This window comes from Cinclus cinclus, chromosome 14 (assembly GCF_963662255.1).
Source record: "Cinclus cinclus chromosome 14, bCinCin1.1, whole genome shotgun sequence".
Classification (NCBI taxonomy): Eukaryota; Metazoa; Chordata; class Aves; order Passeriformes; family Cinclidae; genus Cinclus; species Cinclus cinclus.
The window spans coordinates 15216048-15222047 of record NC_085059.1 but is presented as its reverse complement, the minus strand read 5'-3'; positions in this window follow the sequence as shown (position 1 = coordinate 15222047).

Below are 6000 nucleotides of genomic sequence, written 5' to 3'. Positions count from 1 at the left end.
GGGAGGTGATGAGCACCATGAGTGATGGGCTGGTGGGCAGAATCATGCCCCCACACTTTGGGGTCAACATCAGCAACTGAGCAGCTGCTCTTTGAACTAAAGCTGTGCAGCTGGCCCTGGAGGTTGCCCTGGGCTGGGTATTCAAAGTCAAAAGCATCACCTGAAGTGGTCAAACATCTCTACAAATGACGTGGTCCCTTCAGAAGGAATCAAAACTGTCTGGAAAAACCTTGGTGTTCTCTCTGACCTAAATGTACTGGTCTTGAATCTTTTCAATAAGGTCTGCAAAGACCCAGTCTACCTCGCCATGAGGCCACAGCTGGGCAGAGGCCCCTCTGTACTGGGTGATTTGCAGGACTGTCCCAATGCAGCACTGACATACCGAACAACATCAAAGGCCTGGCTGGTTCCCAGCACCCCTGTTGATACATGCAGATTCCCTGAGTGATTATCACAGGCAGCTTTCCACATTGCAGCTTCCAAAGCAGCAATACACACAGGGACCTGACAGACTCCCCCTCCAAAACAGGAAAACACACAGGGTTCTGACAGACTCCCCCTCCAAGACTGTGGCAGCATAAATAGAAAAAAAAACACCCAACAAATCAAACAAACAAAAACCAGGCTTAATTAAGGACTTCAAGAGCAGGAAATGTGCACACGTGTGCTTGCCAGAGCACAAATATTTTCTTTTGGAGCTGCTTTCTCCAAGGGTTCAGTAAGGTGATCAGGGCTGGGTTACAGAGCAAGGGTAGCAAACAGTTCCCAGCCCCTCCGGAAGGCAGCAGCCACAGGGCACTGCTGTTCTGCATCCTTCCCCATGCTCCAGGCTTTGGCTTTAGGCTCCCACAGTATATACTGAAGCTATTCAACCATTTGGCTAAAAGCAGATGGGGAGGGAGAGAAAACAAAGTCAAACTAGAGGGAGAAAAGCAGCTTTTGTGCAGCCTCTGTTTGCAAAAGACTGCCCAAGCCCCTTTTGGACTAAGGTTTAATTTATTGGGCTCTGGAGAGCTGAGGTTCACAGCCCCACAGCTGCTGCAGGCAGTGGCACACTGGGGCCAGCTCTGGTAAGCGAGCAGCTCCCTCGGAGGGGCTGTGGGATGCACAGGACACGATGCAAGGACCCTGAGTGCTCGGGGTGGGGGATGCAGATCTGCCCTCTGACTCTTCTGCTACGAGGGCTTGTCCCAGGTCCCCTGAAGGGATGAGGGAAACTGGTCTGCATAGATGGGAGCCTTCAGCCGGGCCCTTCCTGCTATTGTCCCTCTGCTCATCGTGTCTGTTCCTGAGCACCTCCCAAAGCCCTGCTGGGTGCTGCAGGGCTGGGTTCATGTTTCCTCTTCACCAGTCCAGACTAGGGGGTTGCTGTCACTGGGGCAAGACACAGCCAGAAGAGAGATCCTGCAGCATTTCAGATTTTTCCATAATTCCCAGCTGGCATGAAATTTCCAGGGCAGGACCATCTCTCTCAGCCCATCTGCAACTTGCTCACCTATTTTCAACAGATGAGTTAAATCAACAAACGCAATTCATGCCCTTGTAAATGAAAGGAGATGCCTGAATGGAGCAGGAATCTACTGTGTGCAAGTACCCTCCTGCTCCATTTGAGATGGGGCAATTCCCCCCCTCCGAAGCTCCTGCTGGGCTGTGGGCAGAACTTGGCCCGCAGAAGCCAATGTCAGCAGGGTGCACAGTGCCCAACAATGACAACAGGGGCCTCGAACTTAATCTGTTATGCACAGCTTCAAAAAACCCCAGCCCACACAGCTATTGTCACGGTGATCCCACGGATTGCATCACCAGTCTGTTTGGGACACCGCCTCAGGACAGAGCGCCTGGGGCGCTCCAGTGTTCTGTGGACAAGCAGGGAACAGCCCCGGGGTCCCTGAGGCAGTGTAGGGAGCAGCCCTGGGGTCCCCGGGGCTGTCCCAGGTTCTGTGGACAAGCCACAGCACAGGCTTGGGCTGTGCTGCTCTACAAATAGAGCCTAAAGTCCTTTGGCATTTCCCTTACCTTTGTCAGCTGGTGGGAGCTGGTTATTATTATTATTATTGTATTATTATTTTATTATCACCACAAAGGTATGGGATATATTGTGGGGATATTTTATATCCCCACAAAGGGTCTCCTTTTGGTGGAGAAAACTCTGACACTAGCATTTGCATCTCTATTTCTCTGTGGTTTTTCCTTCCCCTGCATCTGTCCAGTGTTCCATGCTTGTGCCCTCCCAGGAGCAGCCAGCAAAGCAGGCAGCTCGGTGGGAGCGATCCAATTTCCAGGGCAACTGGGACGGGACTGAGTCCAGAGTGTCCTCGACTCACAGAGCCGCTCTTATTTCTCCACAGTTTCCTCTCCATTTGCTTTCTTAATTCAGCCTTTCCTTTGCCAGGGAAGAAGCCAAAAAAGCAGAGATGTGGCACATCCAGAGTCCTCCCAGCTGGCTTTACAACTGCTGGGGGATTTTTAGCTTTCCAGTTTCAGGAGCAGCCCTCCAAGCTTGCCTTGCCCTGAGGTCAAAATATGTCAAAGTATGGTCAAAGCAAGAGCATAGGAAGGCAGGAGGCCAGCTCTGACTCTAAAGGCTTTGTGCTGAACTTCTCATTAAGGGTCCATGTGCTGAAGACACACATGTGTATCCCCAGATATGAACCACCATCCTTTGCCACTAGTGCTGGTCACCTCTGCTAGGTACAGCTAGAGCTAGGAACAGATACAAGTCCTGGTGTGTCCAGAAGGAAATGAGAGACATGAAATCCAGAAATCATTTGAGCAAAGTGTCTCCAACCCCTTCCTGCCATACCCTTGTTTTAATTCTCCCTGGCAGAGAACTGGTCACAGTTCCTCCAAATAGGGTCTCAGCATGCTGGTGGAATGGCACAGGCTCAGCTGCACCCCAGGCCTTGCAAGAAGCTAACAAACCTTCCCTGTGGGCCACCCAGAGATCCAGTGTAAAGCAGGAGCTGCACTAGGGATCAATGCTGAAGAGTCACTTTGAGGCAGAGAGCTGGGTATGAACCGCTCTTTACCATGGAAAACAATAGACCCAACCCAATGCCAGAGGGTTTTAAAATTCGTCCCTAGAACGGGCTAATGCTGAAAACCCCCAGCTGTTATTTCCAGATTTGCAACCCCAACACAGGAGCAGCCAGTTCCTGCCAGAGCAGCAAACTTGTTTGTGTGTCTGTGTAAAACTGAAAGCCAGGCATTGCTCCCCACGCTGGCATTGTCCCTCTGTCCCCAGCAGTCTCAGCCTTGCAGCTTGTGGGGGAGCAGGAGGGAAAGGGTTCCAGTTGCAATTTGCCCTCCCTGGTTTGCGGGGCAGACCTCACTCCCAGGCTGGGGGCCAGCAGCTGGAGCCCCCTCCCCAACACATCAAGCTGGGACCATGCCCCAGATGTGGCCATTGGTAGGTGCAAAAAGAGGGGCCAGGAGATGAGGTCTCACTCCTCCCTTCATTACTTACAGAGCCCCCAGAAAGTCAGGGAGGGGGGTGAACTTTCTGATTCCACTGGAAGTGGCTGAACACAGAGAGATTTGGGGAGGGGTCAGAGAAAGAGGTGTCACTTCTCATCCAGCCTTTTCACCCACACTTTCCATCCAGAAAGCAGCACAGATTCCCTTGGTAGCACTTGCTGTTTCTAATGCCTTGGAGAAAAGCCAGCATGAATGGCCCAGCCTTGAGAGAGATGGCATCAATGTCAGACCAGGCACACCTCAGACAGTGAGGACCTCTGTTCTGGGGGGTTGCAGTGGATGATTTTTAAAGATCCCTTCCAACCCAAACTCTTGTATGGTTCTGCAATTCTCCTGAGTTGCCTGAGGGAGAGGAGCAGGAAAGGAGCCCTTGGGCACAGGCAGGAGCCAAGCTCCCTCAGCAGCTGCCCAGATGCCCTCACTGTCCACAGCTTCATCAGCCTCTGTGTGCATTAGTGAAGGGAACAGATGAACATCCCCATGGCAGTTTGGATGCAGATAGGTGGCCATCAACAATCCAAAAGCACAGTGTGGTCTCCCTCCTGTTTTGCAGCTGAGTACCTCCAGAGAGACCCAGATAATTGCCTGCACCACCCCACTCACTGAGAAAGAGCTGTTTCCTTAATTTCCCAGTTCTCACCTCTTCCCCCTAAGTGAAAATCATAATATTTTGAATGTTCATGCCATTAAAAATCTACTCCATTAATCCTGGTAGTAAATCCTGGTCAATCTTGCTCCCTGAGGTGACGTGGGCAGGCACAGGAGAGAGGATGCAATGGGCATACTTTGGCCACGTCTGAAGTTAAGGGACTGGGGGGCGACATCACCAGTGATTGTATCTCACCTCTGCAATTTTCTGGTTAGTCTTTGCAGATGCCTGATGCAATTAATGTTCATTAGCAGTTTCACAGCAGCATCACACAGGAAAGAGCCCAGTGTTCTCTCTCTCTCACATTTCAGGAAGAATGTTTTCTCTCTGCTTTTCCCATAAAATAGAAACTTAAAGGAGACTTCTCTGAATCTGATGGGGGTTTTTTTAACTGAGATTCTGGTCCCTCCATCTCCTTGAACAGCTGCTGATAACATATGCAGGGCATACAGCATGGGGAAGCACTGCTAATTTTAGCAGCAGGTCCTGAGGGAGGGACCCTGCTCTGGGCCAGGCACAGGATGGAAAGTCACAGCGTTTGCTCAGGGCCCCACATGACCTCGCTATTTTGGGGCTGCCCACATCCAACCTTGCCCCAAGCCCACAGACACGGTGTGGCATCAGCCCTGAGCCTTCCCACAGCCCAGCTATTCCTGCCCCCAGCACCGCTCCTGCCAAACCCTGGCCAAACGGGATGGTGGTTTTTTGAAGGGAAGTAAACAAGCTTCAGGGCTAAATTGAGATCCCCAGAACTCATCACACCGAAGCAGTGATGGACAAGGTATTTTCTGCCCACATATGTCTGCTGTATTTTCATCCAACTGAGGGGATTGTGTCCTCTTGGGTTTCCTTTACTCCCTGGTCAGTGAAATTCCATCAAGTTTCACATAGATTATGCAAATGATTACTCCACTCACTGGCCCTTGCAAGGGCCTAGACATGGCTTTAAACTGACTTGCTCAAGGTAAGAAGATTTTAAGGAACTTGAACTCCCCAGAGTAAATTCCACACTGAACAGGTGAGCCTAGAGAGGTTCAAAAGTGCGCAGGAGATGATTTGAAAGAAGCCAGCAAGCAGAGGTGGTGTGGAGGTCAGTTTGCACTTGGTGTTTGCCTGGAGTGGCCGTGTTTGTAAATCACAGTCACCAGATGCTAAAATCCCGGAGTGGGTCTCAGCACTGTCCCTACCAGCCCTGCCTGATCCTACAACCCTTCACACAGCTCCTGCATAACAGGGGTGGCTCAGGCTCACAAGATATCCTGTCCCAAAGTCTTGTCAAAAAATATTTTCTACCATCTCCCCTATTATCTTCTTTGCCAGCTTCTAAGGCTGGCCATGGTGCTGTAATCCCAGTGGGCAACCAAGCACCAACACAGCTGCTTGTTGTTCCCTCTGTAACAATTCCTTCCAAATGCATGTTGCCAAAACCAATCCCATTTTGTCTCCTTTAAGGGACACCCTGTTTATGGAGCCTCCTGCATCCAGCAGTCTGGCTCAGTCATCTGTCTGGTACCTCTCAAGCCAGGGCTTGTTCTGAAGTGAGCTCAGCTTGAGCAGAAAGTGTCAGAGCAATAGACAGAAAAATGTGGATTCTCAGGGTGGATTGGTGCAGGCTCAGACAGGGGTGGCCCTGGAACCTCGGGCACCTCAAGCACTGTGTCCTATCTGGATGCAGCCACAGCTCCAGCACAGCTCGGATGCTGTAGCAGTTCATCCACCAGCAGTGCTAGAGGGGATGTGGCTTCTCGGGATGGCTCTGTCTGAGCCTTTCCTGGCTTGTGTCACAGCAGAACGTGGGGCTGAGCAGAGGGCAGAGGATGGGGAGGAGCTGGGGCACGGAGCATAGTGTGCACACACAGAGGTACTGTAAGGGA